At 37.4% G+C, this 12,716-nt stretch overlaps 1 long non-coding RNA gene across 1 annotated transcript in view; it reads right to left on the bottom strand.

Annotated features, from left to right (window-relative positions):
* LOC128554357 (uncharacterized) overlaps window positions 1–12,716 on the bottom strand; it is a 58,348-nt gene that overhangs the window by 40,880 nt on the left and 4,752 nt on the right. The gene's annotated exons all lie outside the window — the stretch shown is intronic.

Raw genomic sequence — 12,716 nt, 5'->3', positions numbered from 1 at the left:
CACCACATATAAAGACATCTTCCTTAAACGAAAAGAAGATCTTATTCAGCTTTATCCACACAATAGTATCAAAATTGTTCCTTACAACTGATATCCCATTTTTCAAAGACGCTTTATATAACAGAACTATTCCGCCATTATTACGCCGCGCTTTTTTATTCTGAAAAAGTGTACTAATAGTAGATCTAGAATTAATACACATGGGCAAACAATAGTCTGGCGTTCGCAAAAGAATACATTACTATTCGGTAATATAAACCTGCTAAATATGTTAAAATGACTGTTCACAATAATAAAAAACATGAAAAGTTAGTCTATATATTGATTAAAATGACTTTTGTCCACTGTCGGATCCTGAAAAGTCAAGAAAATAACGTTTTTCATAAATTCCACCCGCTCGTACGTATGCATTTTTATTTTGGTGTACCACCGACTCGGACGTAAGACAAAACCTTCGCCGACGACCGTGTTTTGCCGGGCTAGGTATTTTTGAAACTGCATACAACGGTGACCAATCTGTTAAAGTGGGTATATCGCACAGGTATGATGAAAATACGAGACATTTTAACAGTAATTTATCCATTTACAACGAGAAAACTAAGGGGCGGTAGGCAAATACGTGTTTTTTAGTGAATATTTCCTGAATGTTAGAAAAAAATACAAATGATATGAAAATTACGATACATCCCCATCAAAGCGCGTTCATTGTAGGACAACCTCGGCCAATTCCCAATAACAAAGCTTTAAAAACGAAAAAACTGCGAAGGAAAACATTACCTTGACCGGTAAAAACAACCGCAAAAAGCGCCCTGCTCGCACGTAATTATACCACCGGTCAACGCTTACGTTGAGACTCGGTGTAGCTTGAGAAATGTGAAAGTAGGTCACTAGATCAATTGCAAGGACAAAGTTCTTTGTACACAAAACTATGCATGTGCATCAAGTTTGAAGGCTGTAGTTTGAGAAATTTGAAAGTAGGTCACTAGGTCAATCTTAAGGTCAAAGTTTATTTTGGTACACAAAACTATGCAAGTGGTCCAAATTTGAAGGCTGTAGCTTGAGAAATGTTAAAGTAGGTCACTAGGTCAAAATCAAGGTCAAATTACACTTCAGAACACAAATCTATGCATGTGGTCCAAATTTAAAGCCTGTACCTTCAAAAATGTGAAAGTAGGTCACTAGGTCAATGTCAAGGTAAAAGTTTGTTTCGGTACACAAAACTATACAAGTGGTCCAAATTCGAAAGCTATAGCTTGAGAAATGTGAAAGTAGGTCACTAGATCAATTGCAAGGACAAAGTTCTTTGTACACAAAACTATGCATGTGCATCAAGTTTGAAGGCTGTATAGTTTGAGAAATTTTAAAGTAGATCACTACGTCAATCTTAAGGTCAAAGTTCATTTCGGTACACAAAACTATGCAAGTGGTCCAAATTTGAAGGCTGTAGCTTGAGAAATGTTAAAGTAGGTCACTAGGTCAAAATCAAGGTCAAATTACACTTCAGAACACAAATCTATGCATGTGGTCCAAATTTAAAGCCTGTACCTTCAAAAATGTGAAAGTAGGTCACTAGGTCAATGTCAAGGTCAAAGTTTGTTTCAGTACACAATCATATGCATGTGGTTTAAATTTGAAGCCTGTAGCTATAGAAATGTGAAAGTAAGTACTAGGTCAATCTTAAGGTCAAAGTTCATTTCGGTACACAAAACTATGCAAGTGGTCCAAATTTGAAGGCTGTAGCTCAAGAAATGTGAAAGTAGGTCACTAGGTCAAAATCAAGGTCAAATTTAATTTTGGAACACAGAACTATGCATGTGGTCCAAATTTTAAGCCTGTACCTTCAAAATGTGGAAGTAGGTCACTAGGTCAATGTCAAGGTCAAAGTTTGTTTCGGTTCACAAAACTATGCATGTGGTCCAAATCTGAAGGCTGTAGCTTGAGAAATGTGAAAGTAGGTCACTAGGTCAAAATCAAAGTCAAATTTCATTTCGGAACACGAAACTATGCATGTGGTCCAAATTTGAAGCCTGTACCTTCAAAAATGTGAAAGTAGGTCACTAGGTCAATGTCAAAGTCGAAGTTTTTTTCAGTGCACAAAACTATGCATGTGGTCCAAATTTTAAGGCTGTAGCTGCAGAAATGTGAAAGTAGGTCACTAGGTCAAAATCAAGGTCAACTCATGTCAAGGTTCATCTTGCCACTCAAAACCATACATGTGGTCCAAATTTGAATGTTGTAGGTTATTGACAAGAAGATTTTAAAAGCTTTTCCCTATATAATAATAATAATAATAATAATAATAATAATAATAAAGACTTCATTTAACGAGGCAGCATACTTGCCGAAGCAATCTTCCGTATGGGCCTCAACGTAATAACACGATACATTTTACATATTTACAACATGGTACGACAACATAAATAAAGAACAAAACAGATACATTTTACAAAACCAGAAGTACAGAAAAATTTCCATAAGGACCTAAACATAATAACATAATACATTAAATTTTTACATATTAACAACATGAACAAAGAACAAAACAGATAGATTTTACATAATCAACAGCACAGAATAAAAACAATATATTTTAATTGTCAGTTTGTCCAACCAGGAAACTTCCATTGGATATATCTTCTTTTGAATTCTGTACTAGATGCAGAAGATCTTACATGTAAAGGAATGTCATTCCACAGTTTCGGTCCTGAATAATTTAATGATTTCCTGAAAAATTCTAAATTTGGCTTTGGAATATAAAGAAGTTGTTGCTGTGATGACCTGAGTTTATTATTATTAACATATTTGAATTTATTCTTTAAGTAGTCTGGACAATTTTGAGATTCTGTTTGCAATGCTTTATAGACTGTTACAGCTTTTTTATAATCAACTCTTTCCGGGAAAGTCATCCAATGGAGTTCCTTGAAGAGTTCATTTGAAGGGGTATCAAATGGTTTGTCAAGTAAAATTCTTGCAGCCCTTTTCTGGAATTTAATCAGATCATTTTGCAGTTGTGAGTTGCAGTTTCCCCAAATTGTGCTACAGTAATCCAAATAGGGTAAAATATAAGCATTGTAGAATAATTTGCGGGCGTATAAGTTCAGACAGAATTTAATTCTTAGCAAAAGATAAAGTAATGAATTACACTTTTTTAGTATTTTGTCAATTTGATTTTTCCAATTTAGATTTTGGTCTATATGAACAATGTGACCCCCAGGGCGGGGCCATATTTGACCCTAGGGGAATAATTTGAACAAACTTGGTAGAGAACCACTAGATGATGCTACATTACAAATGCCAAAGCCCTAGGCTTTGTGGTTTTGACAAGAAGATTTTCAAAGTTTCTCCCTATATGTCTATGTAAACCATGTGACCCCCGGGGCGAGGCCATATTTGACCCTAGGGGGATAATTTGAACAATCTTAGAAGATCACTAGATGATGTCACATACAAAATATCAAAGCCCTAGGCCCTGTGGTTTTGAACAAGAGGTTTTTCAATTTTTTTCCCTATATAAGTCTATATAAACTAGGTGGCCCCCAGGGCGGGGCCATTTTAGACCCCAGGGAAATAATTTGAATCATCTTGGTAGAGGACCACTAGATTATGCTTCATACCAAATATCAAAGCCCTAGGCTCTGTGGTTTAAGACAAGATTTTCGAAGTTTTTCCATATATAAATCTATGTAAATTAGAGAAATAAACAAAGGGCCAAAACTTACTAAACAATTGTTGAACCAGTCTGATTTTCAGGGGGACACAACTAGGGTACCAATACATCATTCTGACAAAGTTTGGTCAAAATCCCCCTGGTAGTTTCTGAGGAGATGCGATAACGAGAAATTGTTAACGGACGGAAGGACGGACGGACGTTCCTACATATGGATACTTATATTGTTTTTTTTTTGGATTTAACGTCGCACCGACACATGATAGGTCATATGGCGACTTTCCAGCTTTAATGGTGGAGGAAGACCACAGGTGCCCCTCCATGCATTATTTCATCACGAGCGGGCACCTGGGTAGAACCACCGACCTTCCGTAAGCCAGCTGGATGGCTTCCTCACATGAAGAATTCAATGCCCCGAGTGAGGCTCGAACCCATATCGATGAGGGGCAAGTGATTGGATACTTATGTGGCTACTCTTTTGTTCTCTCTATTGTTCTTTTAGCCACGTAAGAGAAAAATAGCCACATAAAAGCCTTACGGAATGAATGACATCAAAGAAAAAGTACAGTTACCTATTGTTCCTATAGCCACCTAAGTATGCAAATGTGAGCTCGGACTGACTGACGGACGACGGACCACGGACGCAGAGTGATTTGAATAGCCCACCATCTGATGATGGTGGGCTAACAAGAGGGAGCTTCTGTAAGACAGCATGTTCGACTTTTCTCAGTTTTTAAAGGTTTGCCAGTAAAAGGGACATAACAGTCAATAGCTTTGAATGTAACAGAGATATTGGACATTAAAACTTTAACCAAAAAATTAAGTTAAAAAGTGGCATAACTCCATCAAAATTCAAATCAAGAGTTATGAGGATTGTTTCTTCTGGTGTAGACATAATTATGCGTTATTGTTTGGCCTAAAATGTTGGATTTTGTCTCTAAGTTTTGTGTCCGCGCGCTTAATTTATGTCGATAAAAAACCTCCCGGTTTTGAGACCCCAACTCCAGCTGAAAAATGGCAAACCTCCAGTTTTGGGATTCTGAACTTATCACATGTATGGGGTTTATCTACTAATTGTGTGAAATTATGTGCTCTAGTTATATTGTTCCATGCATTATTCACTGATTTATTTCCAATGTAATATTTCAGTTTATGAATTATGGCGTGCCATATGTAAAGCTGCAGTGTCTGTTAGTTTGCAAATTTGGGTCTTTTTGTGGGCACTATATAAAGGTTCATGTTGGACCTTAGGCTGGCCATTACAGACAGGTTCACACTACGCCCGAAGGGTTACATTCGAGGATGGGAGCAAAATTTAAAGAACTTGACTGTTGAAGCCCAAAGGACAGGAACAACAAAGGGAAGAAATTTTTTTTTAAAAATCCACAAAAAATATTCTAAGTCCACAAAAAAATCCTTACCAGGTACAGGTATGTCAAAATACACCTAAATTGGAGGTACCCTACATGTTGTACCTCAAAAACATGGTCTCGGTTTTTCCCTATGGCCAATAATAAAAAAGTTTCAAAATAAGCTATTTATAGTAACATAAAAGGGAAGTAATTCAAAACTAGAAATGTGTCCATGGGACACAGATGCCCACACTACTTGACAAAGCACACAGATCAACTTTGGGAAAACAATATGTTGCTATTTAAACAAGAGGGTCATGATGACCCTGAATCGCTCACCTGAGTAATATGAGCCACATGTTTCAAATGGCAAACTGATGCTTAAATATTAGAAAGTAGGTCAGTAGGTCACATTCATGGTCACTGAATGTCAGTTTTAAGATAAGGGTGCAAAACTGTACATGTCATCCAAATTTCAAGGCTGTATCTTAACTAGAATGTGTCTGTAGGATACAGGGTGTGCGCACCCCCCCCCCCCCCCCCATTGGTATATTAATGTTTGCAGTGTTAATCAGGTTTAGCCTAAACAAACATTATATACAAGAGGGCCATGATGGCCCTATATCGCTCACCTGTTATCATTGCACTTGAGGACAAGAAGGTCCTCAGAAAAAATATCTAAGTCCAAAGGACAGGAACAACAAAGGAAAGAAATTTAACCAAAAAGAAAAAAAAATTCTTACAAGGTACAGATATGTCAAAATACACCTAAAAATTGGAGGTACCATCCATGTTGTACCACAGAAAAGTGGTCTCGGTTTTTCTCTACGGCCAATAATTAAAAAGTTACTAAAAATAAGCTATTTATATTAACGTAAAAGGGAAGTAATTAAAAAGAAAATTATTGTAAGTGAACAAAAGAAGGATCTGCCAAATAAATCTGTTGACATAAATGAAATTTCAGATCAGTATCTTCATTAGTTACGGAGATATACCCATTTTAATTTGAAATAAAGGGAGGTAATTTGACATAAAATCGGTCCATAGTTATCTACCCTGATTGGCTCAGTCCAACTAATGACAATAATGAAATTTCAAATAAGTCCTATAAGTACTTACTGATATAAATCCATTTTGACTACAATCAGGGGAGGTAATCAGATATAAAATAACTCTGGAACCTATGATTGGATCTGATTTGTCATGGAATCCAAGATTTATTGCTGTTGAAGATATTTTGGAAGTTTGTATCAAATAAAACCATAAATGAAGTCTCTATATGGCTGCAAAAGCCAAAATAGCCAATTTTGGACCTTTAAGGGGCCATAACTCTGGAACCCATGATGGAATCTGGCCAGTTCAAAAAAGGAACCAAGATCTTATGGTGATACAAGTTGTGTGCAAGTTTGGTTAAAATCAAATCATAAATGAAGTTGCTATTGTGCAGACAAGGTCAAAATAGCTAATTTTGGCCCTTTCAGGGGCAATAACTCTGGAACCCATTATGGGATCTGGCCGGTTCAACAAAGGAACTGAGATCTTATGGCAACACAAGTTTTGTGCAAGTTTGATTAAATTCAAATCATAAATAAAGTTGCTATTGTGCAGACAATGTCAAAATAGCTAATTCTGGTCCTTTCAGGGGCCATAACTCTGGAACCCATAAAGGAATCTAGCCAGTTCAAGAAAGGAACCAAGATCTTATAGTGATACAAGTTGTGTGCAAGTTTGGTTAAAATCAAATCATAAATGAAGCTGCTATTGTGCAGACAATGTCAAAATAGCTAATTCTGGCCCTTTCAGGGGCCATAACTCTGGAACCCATAAAGGGATCTGGCCAGTTCAAGAAAGGAACCAAGATCTTATGGTGATACAAGTTGTGTGCCAGTTTGGTAAAAATCAAATCATAAATAAAGCTGCTATTGTGCAGACAAGGTCAAAATAGCTGATTTTGGCCCTTTCAGGGGCCATAACTCTGGAACCCATAATGGGATCTGGCCAGTTCAAGAAAGGAACCGAGATCTTATGGTGATACAAGTTGTGTGCAAGTTTGGTTAAAATAAAATCATAAATGAAACCACTATCGTGCAGACAAGAAATTGTTGACGCACGCACGGACGGACGGACGACGGACGACAGATGAAGGGTGATCACAAAAGCTCACCTTGTCACTATGTGACAGGTGAGCTAAAAAAGGATTCATTATTTTAGGCCATATATTTTTGAGCTATGAGCATCACAAACAAAAAATCCACTATTTTGGCTATTTCAAGGGCCATAACTCTGTAATAAGTGCAAAGATTCTCAAGATGTATGCCAAGTGTGAAAGGTCACATCATGATAAAGACTCAAGCAAGGTTTCATGAATTTACATTAAATACTTTTTGAGCCAGGCACATAATTATGTGGAAATGTGCATTTTTTTACTATTTCAGAGGCCATAACTTTAAAAATATGGGGTGGAGCCAGCCAAAAAATAAGAGGTGTGCAAGTTTATATCATGATAAAGACTTATGCAAGTTTTCAACCATTTATATTAAACACTTTTTGAGCTAGGTGCGTCAAAAGGTGTAAATGTGCATTTTTGACTATTTTAGGGGCCATACCTCTGAAAATAGGGGGCGAAGCCAGACAAAAAATAGAAGGTGCGCAGGTCAGACATGGGGTGAATTACTTGAGATTGTAATGTATTTAATTACAATTACATTGCCAAAACAGTGCATTCAATTACAATTACATGTATTTCACATTTGTAATGCATTACATTACAATTACTTTGGACCTGTAATGCATTAAATTACAATTACATTTTTCTCAATTTTGATGATTAAATCACCATGACATATATTTATGTACAATACAATGTTATCCGGTAGCTTCCTGATATAACAGAGGAACAATGGCAGCACTTTGCCTGAAACGTCTCATTTTTAGCTCGACTATTCGAAGAAAAGGGGAGCTATCCTACTCGCCCTGGTGTTGGCGTGAGCGTCACACAAATGTTAAAGTTTGCATACCACCCCAGATATTTTCAAAGTCCATTGAGATATTGCTTTCATATTTGGCATACTTGTTTACCATCATGACCCCAGTCTGTAAAAAGGAGGAGGCAACTCTATCAAGCATTTGACTGAATTATGGCCCCTTTCGACTTAGAATAAATGTTAAAGTTTGCGTGCCACCCCAAATATTTTCAAAGTCCATTGAGATATTGCTTTCATATTTGGCATACTTGTTTACCATCATGACCCCAGTCTGTAAAAAGGAGGAGGCAACTCTATCAAGCATTTTGACTGAATTATGGCCCCTTTTTGACTTAGAATATGCTTATTGTAATGTTAAAGTTTTACTCATTGCTTATATTATACTATCAAGCACTGAGAATAGTCGAGTGCGCTGTCCACTGACAGCTCTGGTCAAATACATTTGTGGAATATCGAACTGATCAAGGCTATTCATTTTTGCAACTATATTTGAACACAATAATAAACAGGTATTTTTCACCTGATGGACATGACCAATTATCACTTAATTGTTAACACCTCTCAGCAAGCATTTGCATATAAAGCTCCATGGTCAGTGGTTAAATTATCTTCTTACAGTGCACAATAGATGGGTTAAGATAAAGACTTAATTGATAGCTTTTGACAACTGTGATTGTCACTTTTACAGTTATAAGCAGGTAATTGGGTATTGTAAAAATTTACTCAGCTTAACTGAATGGGCAAATAAGATATTTTCTTATAATGTTGATTTGTTTTTCATATAATGCTTTGTTAAAAATGCAATATTTCCTGGTATTAATTTGCTTTATGTTTATTACTGTTAATCTGATACATTTCTATATACAACCAACACCAGTACATTTTTTTACACATACACTTTTTTCTAACCATTTTTACTAATGTAATGTAATGCACTGTAATGCACTAAGTCTTGCATTACACATATTTTTGAAACTGTAATGCATTGAATAACAACTACATGTAATGCAAAAAAGACTGCATTACACATTACATTTAATTACTTTCAAAATTGTAATGCATTGTAATGCATTACAATTACATTTTTGCATTACCCCATGTCTGACGTAGGTAAATATCATGATAAAGACTCAAATAAGGTTAAATCAATTTATGTTAAATATTTTTTGAGCTGCGCACGTCACAAGGTGAAAATTGGCATTTTTTCCTATTTCAGTGGCCATAACTCTGAAATAGGGGGTGCAGCCAGACAAAAAATAGGAGGTGCACAAGGTCATATCATGGTTAAGACTCATGCAAGGTTTCATGAATCTATATGAACTACTTTTTGAGCTAGTTGTGTCGCAAGGTGAAAATGGGCTTTTTTTACTATTTCAGGGGCCATAACTAGAAAAATAGGGGCAGACCAAAATCAAAAATAGGAGGTGCATAAGTTCATGTCATGACTAAGACTCATGCAAGGTTTCATGAATCTATATCAAATACTTTTTGAGCTAGGCGTGTCACAAGGTGAAAATGTGCAATTTTGACTATTTCAGGGGCCATAACTCTAACAAGAGATCACAGAGTGATCTTGGCGCCCCCCAATGTGCCATTTTTGAGTGTTCCAAATTTCAAGACTTAATGACTAGCTCAAGGTCAAATTTCATTTCCGTACACATCACTGTGCATGTGGTCCAAATTCGAAAGCTGTAGCTTGAGAAAAGTGAAAGTAGGTCACTAGATCAATTTCAAGGACAAAGTTCTTTGTACACAAAACTATGCATGTGCATCAAGTTTGAAGGCTGTAGTTTGAGAAATTTGAAAGTAGGTCACTAGGTCAATCTTAAGGTCAAAGTTTATTTCGGTACATAAAACTATGCAAGTGGTCCAAATTTGAAGGCTGTAGCTTGAGAAATGTGAAAGTTGGTCACTAGGCCAAAATCAAGGTAAAATTACACTTCAGAACACAAATCTATGCATGTGGTCCAAATTTAAAGCCTGCACCTTCAAAAATGTGAAAGTAGGTCACTAGGTCAATGTCAAGGTCAAAGTTTGTTTCGGTACACAACCTATGCATGTGGTCCAAATTTGGAGCCTGTAGCTACAGAAATGTGAAAGTAGGTCACTAGGTCAATCTTAAGGTCAAAGTTCATTTCGGTACACAAAACTATGCAAGTTGTCCAAATTTGAAGGCTTTAGCTCGAGAAATGTGAAAGTAGGTCACTAGGTCAAAATCAAGGTCAAATTTTATTTCGGAACACAGAACTATGCATGTGGTCCAAATTTGAAGACTGTACCTTCAGAAATGTGATAGTCGATCACTAGGTCAATGTAAAGGTCAAGGTTTGTTTCGGTACACAAAACTATGCATGTGGTCCAAATTTGAAGGCTGTAGCTTGAGAAATGTGAAAGTAGGTCACTAGGTCAAAATCAAGGTCAAATTTCATTTCAGAACACGAAACTATGCAAGTGGTCCAAATTTGAAGCCTGTACCTTCAAAAATGTGAAAGTAGGTCACTAGGTCAATGTCAAGGTCAATGTTTTTTTTCAGTGCACAAAACTACGCATGTGGTCCAAATTTGAAGGCTGTAGCTACAGAAATGTGAAAGTAGGTCATTAGGTCAAAATCACGGTCAACTCGTGTAAGGTCCATCTTGCCACTCAAAACCATACATGTGGTCCAAATCTGAATGTTGTAGGTTATTGACAAAAAGATTTTAAAAGCTTTTCCCTATACAAGTCTATATGAACCATGTGACCCCCAGGGCGGGGCCATATTTGACCCTAGGGGGATAATTTGAACAAACTTGGTAGAGAACCACTATATGATGCTACATTACAAATGCCAAAGCCCTAGTCTTTGTGGTTTGGACCAGAAGATTTTCAAAGTTTTTCCCTATATAAGTCTATGTAAACCATGTGACCCCCGGGGCGGGGCCATATTAGACCCAAGGGAAATAATTTGAATCATCTTGGTAGAGGACCACTAGATGATGCTTCATACCAAATATCAAAGCCCTAGGCTCTGTGGTTTTGAACAAGAAGATTTTCAAAGTTTTTCCCTATATAAATCTATGTAAATTATAGAAATAAACAAAGGGCCATAACTCATTCAAAAATTGTTGAACCAGTCTGATTTTCAGGGGGACACAACTAGGGTACCAATACATCATTCTGACAAAGTTTGGTCAAAATCCCCCAGTAGTTTCTGAGGAGATGCGATAACGAGAAATTGTTAACGGAAGGACAGACGGACGGAATGACGGACGGACGGACGGATGACAGACCACGGACGCAGAGTGATTTGAATAGCCCACCATCTGATGATGGTGGGCTAAAAATAGGGAAAGGAGCCAGACAAAAAATAGGAGGTGCGCAAGTTCTAATCATGATAAAGATTCATGCAAGGTTTCATGAAACTATATCAAATACTTTTTGAGCTAGGCATGTCACAAGGTAAAAATGTGCATTTTTGACTATTTCAGGGGCCATAACTCTCAAATTAGGGGGCAGAGCCAGACGAAAAATTGGAGGTGCACAAGTTCATATCATGATAAAGACTCATGTAAGGTTTCATCAATTTATATCAAATACTTTTTGAGCTAGGCGCATCACGAACTTCGGACGGACGGACGGACGCACACACGGATGGACGGACATATGGGCTGACGCACACACGGACAAGACCAAATCTATATGCCCCCCCACCACTCACGGGGGGGGGGGGGGGGGGGGGTCACAAAAAGCAAGAAAGTAGGTCAAAGTCAGAGTCAAGGGACTCCTAATCGCTTGGGGTCATCAGGTAATTATAATTAAACAGTCTAGGAAATATCATCTGGTAATTTTTGAAGTATTCATTCCTATATAACTCATAAAACACGTGACCCCCAGGACGGGGCCTCTTTTCATCCCAGGGGCATAATTTGAACAATCTTGTTAGAGATACACTAGGCAATGCTACATACCAAATATTAAAGCCCTAGGCTTTGAACTTTCAGCAATGAAGATTTTTATTTTTTCCCTATATAAGTCTATGTTAAATTTGGGACCTTCAGGGCAGGGCCTCTTTTCACCCAAGGGGCATAATTTGAACAATTTTGATAGAGGACCACAAGGCAATTAAGCATACCAAATATCAAAAGCCTAGGCCTTGCAGTTTCAGGCAAGAAGTTTTTTCCTATATGTTGTAAAACTTGAGACCCCCCAGGACAGGGCATCTTTTCACCCTTGGGGCATAATTTGAACAATCTTGGTAGAGGACCACAAGGCAATGCTTCATACCAAATATCAAAGGCCGGCCTAGGTCTTGCGGTTTCAGATAAGAAGATTTTTTCTAATACAAGTCTATGTAAAACTTTGAACCCCCGGGGCAGGGCCTCTTTTCACCCCAGGGGCACAATTTGAACAATCTTCATAGAGGACCATTAGATAATGTCACATGCCAAATATCAAGGCTCTATGCCTTGCGGTTTTGGACCAGAAGATTTTGAAAGTTTTTCCTTTTGGTTGCCATGGCAACCGAAGTTCTGCATGGAATTCAATTCTTTGAACAATTTTGAAAGGGGGCCATCCAAGGATCATTCCTGTGAAGTTTGGTGTAATTCTGCCCAGTGGTTTTCAAGAAGATTTTTTTAGAAAATGTTGACGGACACATGACACACAACGGACGACGGCCATTGAGCGGCCACAAAAGCTCACCAAGAGCCTTTGGCTCAGGTGAGCTTAAAAAAA

The sequence above is a fragment of the Mercenaria mercenaria genome, unplaced genomic scaffold (genome assembly GCF_021730395.1).
Source record: "Mercenaria mercenaria strain notata unplaced genomic scaffold, MADL_Memer_1 contig_4965, whole genome shotgun sequence".
NCBI classification, from domain to species: Eukaryota; Metazoa; Mollusca; class Bivalvia; order Venerida; family Veneridae; genus Mercenaria; species Mercenaria mercenaria.
This window is presented reverse-complemented; position numbering and strand designations above follow the sequence as displayed.